The sequence below is a fragment of the Oncorhynchus keta genome, unplaced genomic scaffold (assembly GCF_023373465.1).
Source record: "Oncorhynchus keta strain PuntledgeMale-10-30-2019 unplaced genomic scaffold, Oket_V2 Un_contig_17093_pilon_pilon, whole genome shotgun sequence".
Taxonomy (NCBI): Eukaryota; Metazoa; Chordata; class Actinopteri; order Salmoniformes; family Salmonidae; genus Oncorhynchus; species Oncorhynchus keta.
In genome coordinates, this window is record NW_026280285.1 from 10001 (window position 1) to 20000 (window position 10000).

General features: G+C 45.8%; 1 protein-coding gene across 1 annotated transcript in view; it reads left to right on the forward strand.

The window, feature by feature from the left end:
- The window catches only part of LOC127919567 (transmembrane protein 255B-like), a 20023-nt gene that overhangs the window by 4491 nt on the left and 5532 nt on the right, over window positions 1–10000 (forward strand). The gene's annotated exons all lie outside the window — the stretch shown is intronic.

A 10000-nucleotide genomic window follows, 5' to 3' on the forward strand; every position in this document is an offset into this window, starting at 1 on the left:
CCCCTAACCGTTACCCCTAATCCTTACCCCTAACCCTTACCCCTAACCTTTACCCCTTACCCTTACCCCTAACCTGACATTACCCCTAACCCATACCCCTAACCTGATATTAACCCTTACCCCTAACCTGATATGAACCCTTACCCCTAACCTGACATTAACCCTTACCCCTAACCTGACATTAAACCTAACCCCTAATCCCTTACCCCTAACCTGATATTAACCCTAACCCTTACCCCTAACCTGATATTAACCCTAACCCCTAATCCCTAACTCCTAACCTCTAACCCTTACCCCTAACCCTAACCCTTACCCCTAACCTGACGTTACCCCTAACCCTTACCCTTAACCTGATATTAACCCTAACCCTTACCCCTAACCTGATATTAACCCTAACCCTTACACTTAACCTCATATTAACCCTACCCCCTAATCCCTAATCCCTTACCCCTAACCTGATATTAACCCTTACCCCTAACCTGATATTAACCCTAACCCTTACCCCTAACCTGATATTAACCCTAACCCTTACCCCTAACCTGATATTAACCCTAACCGCTAATCCCGTACCCCTAACCTGATATTAACCCTAATCCCTAATCCCTAATCCCTTACCCCTAACCTGATATTAACCCTTACCCCTAACCTGATATTAACCCTAACCCCTAACCTGATATTAACCCTAACCCTTACCCCTAACCTGACATTAACCCTAACCGCTAATCCCTTACCCCTAACCTGATATTAACCCTAATCCCTAATCCCTTACCCCTAACCTGATATTAACCCTAACCCCTAACCTGATATTAACCCTAATCCCTTACCCCTAACTGTCATTAACTCTCACCCCTAATCCCTTACCCCTTACCCATACCCCTAACACCTAACCCCTTACTCTAACTCTAACCCGATTCCCATGTCTACCCCTTTGGCATTTGTAAACATGAAGGCACAGAACAGTAGGTAACAATATGGGGATGTCATTACCTTGCCTTCCTATTGATGGGGCATCAAATCAACAATACACAGGTTATGTTACAGACGTTATGAGTTTAGAAAATAGTTTATAGCAGAGGGCCATTTCTGAACCTTCGGCAAATTAGATTACTGTTCTACTGTAATGTTCTCGTCAATGCACGTGATTGGATGTGTGGTCAGGGAAGTGAATGTGATTGGCTTAGAGCTCGGGTGAGAACACAGGCAATTGTGTTAGTATTGGATGAAGCATTAGGACGACAGGAACCTCTCCGAAAGGGACACAGTGTGCCATGGAGGCACCGCTCGGCCCCCTGGGTATCAGTGACTGTACCTGGATCTTTCTAGGTTAGTCATTTATTTAACAGGTCTGGTGTCATGTATCTGGTTGGATCACCATGTCTTCCTCTACAACTCACTGTATACTGGATCCATTGTAGGTTACAGAGGAACTGTATACTGGATCCATTGTAGGTTACAGAGGAACTGTATACTGGATCCATTGTAGGTTACAGAGGAACTGTATACTGGGTCCATTGTAGGTTACAGAGGAACTGTATACTGGGTCCATTGTAGGTTACAGAGGAACTGTAATACTGGATCCAAAGCTACCTTTTCTTTTCACTGGTGACTGTCAGCAGGTGTAGAGGCCAGCTTGACGTTACCTCAGAATACATACTACTGGGCTTACTGGGCTTGCTCTGCACAAGAGGTGCCACTGTGCCAAGCCCTCACACACCCTCAACTTTCACTCCCCCCCCCGCCTCCCCGCCTCCTCCCAGCATGGCTCCCTGTCCCCAGCTTCCAGCCTTAAAATGTAATGACAACATAGCTGTTGGCTGGCACACTCACTGAGCTGCAGTGTCCATAACTAAGAACCTCTCTCTCTCTCACTCACTCTCTATCTTTCTCTCTCTCTCTCTGTCTCTCTCTCTCTCCCTCTCTCTCTCTCTCTCTCTCTCTCTCTCTCTCTCTCTCTCTCTCTCTCTCTCTCTCTCTCTCTCTCTCTCTCTCTCTCTCTCTCTCTCTCTCTCTCTCTCTCTCTCTCTCTCTCTCTCTCTCTCTCTCTCTCTCTCTCTCTCTCTCTCTCTCTCTCTCTCTCTCTCTCACTCTCTCCCTCTCTCTCTCTCTCTCTCTCTCTCTCTCTCTCTCTCTCTCTCTCTCTCTCTCTCTCTCTCTCTCTCTCTCTCTCTCTCTCTCTCTCTCTCTCTCTCTCTCTCTCTCTCTCTCTCTCTCTCTCTCTCTCTCTCTCTCTCTCTCTCTCTCTCTCTCTCTCTCTCTCTCTCTCTCTCTCTCTCTCTCTCTCTCTCTCTCTCTCTCTCTCTCTCTCTCTCTCTCTCTCTCTCTCTCTCTCTCTCTCTCATACACATCTATGTTAGTATCAGTAGTAAAGTGATAGCAGATTGGGATGATCAGGTTGGCTCATTAAAGAGCAACAAGCCGTATCACCCTGCAGTTTCAACACAACAGACCAGAGTCAGGTGACACTGTGTCACTTCCTGGAACTCAGAGACCTGTGACATCTAACCTCTAACTGAAAGGAAGTGCCTGTTTGGAGGGTTGTGATTGAAGGAACTCTACTCTGTTACCTGAACAAGAACAACTGAAGGCTTCAAAGTATTTTTGGCCTCAATTCGTTTCAATAGAACTGGTTGTTGGTGTTGTCAGGCCTGGATCCTCTTACACAACAATGGAAGTTAAGAGGTCTGTTTTAGAGACTGTTGTCCTCCCGGTAGTTTGAGGGTGTATTTCATACTGTGTGTGTCGTCCTCCCGGTAACCTTGTGGCCCAGGCGGTGGCCAGTTAAGGGTCGTATTTTACCCAGAGGGCTGTGGTATGTCCAGCAGCTGATAATCATGGTGGCCACCTCTGGCCGTTGATTACTGTCCGCTCCTCAGTGATCCTCTCCACCTTCAGATGGTCATTAGGAGCTGTTACTTAACATTGTAGATCCTCTCTCTATCTGTCGTTGTATCTCTCTCTCTCTCTCTCTCTCTCTCTCTCTCTCTCTCTCTCTCTCTCTCTCTCTCTCTCTCTCTCTCTCTCTCTCTCTCTCTCTCTCTCTCTCTCTCTCTCTCTCTCTCTCTCTCTCTCTCTCTCTCTCTCTGTCGTTGTATCTCTCTCTCTCTCTCTCTCTCTCTCTCTCTCTCTCTATATCTCTCGTTGTATCTCTCTCTCTCTCTATCTGTCGTTGTATCTCTCTCTCTCTCTCTGTCTCTCTCTCTCTCTCTCTCTCTCTCTCTCTCTCTCTCTATCTCTCTCTCTCTCTCTATCTCTCTATATATCTGTCTCTCTCTCTCTCTCTCTATCTGTCGTTGTATCTCTCTCTCTCTCTCTCTCTCTCTCTCTCTCTCTGTCTCTCTCTCTCTCTCTCTCTCTCTCTCTCTCTCATTGTCTCTCTCTCTCTCTCTCTCTCTCTCTCTCTCTCTCTCTCTCTCTCTGTCATTGTATCTCTCTCTCTCTCTCTCTCTCTCTCTCTCTCTCTCTCTATCTCTCTATATATATATATCTCTCGTTGTATCTCTCTCTCTCTCTATCTGTCGTTGTATCTCTCTCTCTCTCTCTCTCTCACTCTCTCTCTCAATTCAATTTCAATTCAATTCAAGGGCTTTATTGGCAGGGGAAACATGTGTTAACATTGCCAAAGCAAGTGAGGTAGACAACATACAAAGTGAATATATAAAGTGGAAAACAACAAAAATTAACAGTAAACATTACACATACAACAGTTTCAAAACAGTAAAGACATTACAAATGTCATATTATATATATATATATATATATATATATATATATATATATATATATATATATATATATATAAATATACAAATACAAATAATTAAAGGACACAAGATAAAATAAATAAGCATAAATATGGGTTGTATTTACAATGGTGTTTGTTCTTCACTGGTTGCCCTTTTCTCGTGGCAACAGGTCACAAATCTTGCTGCTGTGATGGCACACTGTGGAATTTCACCCAGTAGATATGGGAGTTTTCAAAATTGGATATGTTTTCGAATTCTTTGTGGATCTGTGTGATCTGGGGAAATATGTCTCTCTAATATGGTCATACATTGGGCAGGAGGTTAGGAAGTGCAGCTCAGTTTCCACCTCATCCTGTGGGCAGTGAGCACATAGCCTGTCTTCTCTTGAGAGCCATGTCTGCCTACGGCGGCCTTTCTCAATAGCAAGGCTATGCTCACTGAGTCTGTACATAGTCAAAGCTTTCCTTAATTTTGGGTCAGTCACAGTGGTCAGGTATGCTGCCGCTGTGTACTCTCTGTGTAGGGCCAAATAGCATTCTAGTTTGCTCTGTTTTTTTGTTAATTCTTTCCAATGTGTTAAGTAATTATCTTTTTGTTTTCTCATGATTTGGTTGGGTCTAATTGTGCTGTTGTCCTGGGGCTCTGTAGGGTGTGTTTGTGTTTGTGTTTGTGAACAGAGCCCCAGGACCAGCTTGCTTAGGGGACTCTTCTCCAGGTTCATCTCTCTGTAGGTGATGGCTTTGTTATGGAAGGTTTGTGAATCGCTTCCTTTTATGTGGTTGTAGAATTTAATGGCTCTTTTCTGGATTTTGATAATTAGTGGGTATCGGCCTAATTCTGCTCTGCATGCATTATTTGGTGTTTTACGTTGTACACGGAGGATATTTTTGCAGAATTCTGCGTGCAGAGTCTCAATTTGGTGTTTGTCCCATTTTGTGAAGTCTTGGTTGGTGAGCGGACCCCAGACCTCACAACCATAAAGGGCAATGGGCTCTATGACTGATTCAAGTATTTTTAGCCAAATCCTAATTGGTATGTTGAAATGTATGTTTCTTTTGATGGCATAGAATGCCCTTCTTGCCTTGTCTCTCAGATCGTTCACACCTTTGTGGAAGTTACCTGTGGCGCTGATGTTTAGGCCAAGGTATGTATAGTTTTTTGTGTGCTCTAGGGCAACAGTGTCTAGATGGAATTTGTATTTGTGGTCCTGGTGACTGGACCTTTTTTGGAACACCATTATTTTGGTCTTACTGAGATTTACTGTCAGGGCCCAGGTCTGACAGAATCTGTGCATAAGATCTAGGTGCTGCTGTAGGCCCTCCTTGGTTGGTGACAGAAGCACCAGATCATCAGCAAACAGCAGACATTTGACTTCGGATTCTAGCAGGGGAGGCCGGGTGCTGCAGACTTTTCTAGTGCCCGCGCCAGTTCGTTGATATATATGTTGAAGAGGGTGGGGCTTAAGCTGCATCCCTGTCTAACCCCACGACCCTGTGTGAAGAAATGTGTGTGTTTTTTGCCAATTTTAACCGCACACTTGTTGTTTGTGTACATGGATTTTATAATGTCATATGTTTTACCCCCAACACCACTTTCCATCAGTTTGTATAGCAGACCCTCATGCCAAATTGAGTCGAAGGCTTTTTTGAAATCAACAAAGCATGAGAAGACTTTGCCTTTGTTTTGGTTTGTTTGGTTGTCAATTAAGGTGTGCAGGGTGAATACATGGTCTGTTGTACGGTAATTTGGTAAAAAGCCAATTTGACATTTGCTCAGTACATTGTTTTCATTGAGGAAATGTACGAGTCTGCTGTTAATAATAATGCAGAGGATTTTCCCAAGGTTACTGTTGACACATATTCCACGGTAGTTATTTGGGGTCAAATTTGTCTCCACTTTTGTGGATTGGGGTGATCAGTCCTTGGTTCCAAATATTGGGGAAGATGCCAGAGCTAAGTATGATGTTAAAGAGTTTTAGTATAGCCAATTGGAATTTGTGGTCTGTATATTTTATCATTTCATTGAGGATACCATCAACACCACAGACTTTTTGGGGGTTGGAGGGTTTGTATTTTGTCCTGTAGTTCATTCAATAATAATTGGAGAATCCAGTGGGTTCTGGTCGTCTTTATTAGTTGATTCTAAAATGTGTATTTGATCATGTATATGTTTTTGCTGTTTGTTCTTTGTTATAGAACCAAAAAGATTGGAGAAGTGGTTTACCCACACATCTCCATTTTGGATAGATAACTCTTCGTGTTGTTGTTTGTTTAGTGTTTTCCAATTTTCCCAGAAGTGGTTAGAGTCTATGGATTCTTCAATTACATTGAGCTGATTTCTGACATGCTGTTCCTTCTTTTTCCGTAGTGTATTTCTGTATTGTTTTAGTGATTCACCATAGTGAAGGCGTAGACTCAGGTTTTCCGGGTCTCTATGTTTTTGGTTGGACAGGTTTCTCAATTTCTTTCTTAGATTTTTGCATTCCTCATCAAACCATTTGTCATTATTGTTAATTTTCTTCGGTTTTCTATTTGAGATTTTTAGATTTGATAGGGAAGCTGAGAGGTCAAATATACTGTTAAGATTTTCTACTGCCAAGTTTACACCTTCACTATTACAGTGGAACGTTTTACCCAGGAAATTGTCTAAAAGGGATTGAATTTGTTGTTGCCTAATTGTTTTTGGTAGGTTTCCAAACTGCATTCCTTCCACCTATAGCATTTCTTAATGTTACTCAGTTCCTTTGGCTTTGATGCCTCATGGTTGAGTATTGCTCTGTTTAAGTAGACTGTGATTTTGCTGTGGTCTGATAGGGGTGTTAGTGGACTGACTGTGAACGCTCTGAGAGATTCTGGGTTGAGGTCAGTGATAAAGTAGTCTACAGTACTACTGCCAAGAGATGAGCTATAGGTGTACCTACCATAGGAGTCCCCTCGAAGCCTACCGTTGACTATGTACATACCCAGCGTGCGACAGAGCTGCAGGAGTTGTGACCCGTTTTTGTTGGTTATGTTGTCATAGTTGTGCCTAGGGGGCATATGTGGGAGGATGCTGTCACCTCCAGGCAGATGTTTGTCCCCCTGTGTGCTGAGGGTGTCAGGTTCTTGTCCGGTTCTGGCATTTAGGTCGCCACAGACTAGTACATGTCCCTGGGCCTGGAAATGATTGATTTCGCCCTCCAGGATGGAGAAGCTGTCTTCATTAAAATATGGGGATTCTAGTGGGGGGATATAGGTAGCACACAGGAGGACATTTTTCTCTGTTAGGATAATTTCCTTTTGAATTTCTAGCCAAATGTAGAATGTTCCTGTTTTGATTAATTGAATGGAGTGAGTTCGGTCTGCTCTATACCAAATTAGCATACCCCCTGAGTCCCTTCCCTGTTTCACACCTGGTAGTTTGGTGGATGGGACTACCAGCTCTCTGTAACCTAGAGGGCAACCAGTGGGTCCGTCTCCTCTATACCAGGTTTCTTGCAGGATGACAATGTCTGTATTACCGATTTCTTTGGTGAAGTCCGGGTTTCTGCTCTTTAGGCCAAAGGCAGATGACCTCAGGCCTTGGATATTCCAGGATGATATAGTGAAGGCTTTTTGTTCCATAGAATGTCCAATGTTGTTGGTCGTGTGGTTTGGCCTCAGGCCAGTAAGTGTGAGCAGAGCCTGCTGAGCATCTGGTACATGCTATTGGCTTGGGCGAGTGTGAGAGTGGGGGTTGGGACTGTTTGCCCGCTCACTACCTGGGCGTATGTGTGGCTTCCATGTTGAGGCCCTCTTTGCGGGGTGGGGTGCATGGGGTGGGCAGGAGTGGCATAGGTCTGATCTGAGGGGGCCTAAATGGGGTGTGGGCATGGTTGACGTGGGGGGTGTTGATTGGTTGGGGTGGGGGTGTGGATGTGTCTGGGTGTACTGTGGTCTGGATGTAATTCCTCTTGGCGTGGGTCCTCTATGTGTAGGTCCAGGGGGGTCCTGCAGGTCTGGGAGGGTGTCTCGCTGGTCTGGGTGGGGAGTCTATTGATCTGTTGCTCCTGTGTGAAGTGTTGGGGATACGTTTGAGAGCGATGTCCTTTAGGGTCCTGGCAAAGGTGGGCACTGCTGCCTTGTAGAGGTGGACCTGGTCATAGAGGCTGTTCAAGTCCAGGGTGGAGTGGTGGGCCAGGAAAACATTTGGTTTTGAGGCACAGTCACGGAAATACTTGCGTTTACCCGCTGTATTGTGGCAGGGGTGGAAGTCTTTTCGTGGTAGCAGGGTGGAGATAACCACTTGTGCGTTGGGGAAAGTAGAAGAAGCCTTTTCAATCACTCCCTTCAGTGCTGTTGCCACCCTTTCCTGCTGTGCTCTCAGGTCGTTTGTGCCTGTGTGTATTATTATGTGGCTGGGTGAACCTAGTTGGTCCTCAGACAGAAGGTCGAGGGCACGCTGGGTGTTTGGACACCAGAGTTTAGACACACTATGTTTGGGAAAAGTTTTTTTCTTCTATATATTTCCCATTCGCTCTCTCTCTCTCTCTCTCTCTCTCTCTCTCTCTCTCTCTCTCTCTCTCTCTCTCTCTCTCTATCAGTCATTGTATCTCTCTCTCTCTCTCTCTCTCTCTCTCTCTCTCTCTCTCTCTCTCTCGTTGTATCTCTCTCTCTCTCTCTCTCTCTCTCTCTCTCTCTCTCTTCTATCTCTCGTTGTATTGTCTCTCTCTCTCTCTCTCTCTCTCTCTCTCTCTCTCTCTCTCTCTCTCTCTCTCTCTGTCATTGTATCTCTCTCTCTCTCTCTCTCTCTCTATCTGTCGTTGTATCTATCTCTCTCTCTCTCTCTCTCTATCTGTCGTTGTATCTCTCTCTCATTCTCTCTTCATGTCTATCTTTGTCTCCTTCGTTCATCTGCCCCCTTTCTCTGTCTGTTTCTCTCCCTCTCCTCTCTCTGTCCCTCTCTCTCTCCTCTCCCTCTCTGTCCCTCTCTCTCTCTCTCTCTCTCTCTCTCTCTCTCTCCCTCTCTCTCTCTCTCCCTCTCTCTCTCTCTCTCTCTCTCTCTCTCTCTCTCTCTCTCTCTCTCTCTCTCTCTCTCTCTCTCTCTCTCTCTCTCTCTCTCTCTCTCTCCCTCTCTCTCTCCTCTCCCTCTCTCTCTCTCTCTCTCTCTCTCTCTCTCTCTCTCTCTCTCTCTCTCTCTCTCGCTCTCTCTCTCTCTCTCCTCTCTCTCTGTCGAAAGTGTGTGAGGGAGTGTGTTTTACGAGCTGGCAGCTGGTGCTTTAGGTACAGTGAACTAATGCTGTTGTCAGGGCCCATTGTCATCTCCTGCTACACACTGTTCTGTGCCGGGCAGGGACCTCTCCTTCTGCAGCCCATAAAACAGCAGTCATTTAAACTGCTAATGAACTACACTGGACCGAGGAGAGGAGGGGAGAGCAGAGAGAGGAGAGGAGAGGAGAGAGGAGAGGAGGAGAAGATGAATGGAGAATAGAGGCAGAGAGCAGGGAGGAGAGGAAAGAAGGGGAGAAGAGAGGAGGAGAGATGTATTAAGAGGAGAGCAGATGTGTTAAGAGAGGGGGAGAGATGGGTTAAGAGAGGAGGGGAGAGGAGGAGAGATGGGATAAGAGGAGAGGAGATGTGTTAAGAGAGGGGGAGAGATGGGTTAAGAGAGGAGGGGAGAGGAGGAGAGATGGGATAAGAGGAGAGGAGATGTGTTAAGAGAGGGGGAGAGATGGGTTAAGAGAGGAGGGGAGAGAAGGAGAGATGGGATAAGAGGAGAGGAGATGTGTTAAGAGAGGGGGAGAGATGGGTTAAGAGAGGAGGGGAGAGGAGGAGAGATGGGATAAGAGGAGAGGAGATGTGTTAAGAGAGGGGGAGAGATGGGTTAGAGAGGAGGGGAGAGGAGGTGAGATGGGATAAGAGGAGAGGAGATGTGTTAAGAGAGGAGGAGAGATGGGTTAAGAGAGGAGGGGAGAGAAGGAGAGATGGGATAAGAGGAGAGGAGATGTGTTAGGAGAGGGGAGAGATGGGTTAGAGAGAGGAGGGGAGAGGAGGAGAGATGGGATAAGAGGGAGGAGAGAGGAGGAGAGATGGGATATGAGAGGAGATGTGTTAAGAGAGGGGAGAGATGGAGTTAAGAGAGGAGGGGAGAGGAGGAGAGATGGGATATGAGAGGAGGGGGAGAGGAGAGGAGAGGAGGAGGAGAGGAGGAGAGATGTGTTAAGAGAGGAGGGGAGAGGAGGAGAGATGGGATATGAGAGGAGGGGAGAGGAGGAGAGATGTGTTAAGAGAGGAGGGGAG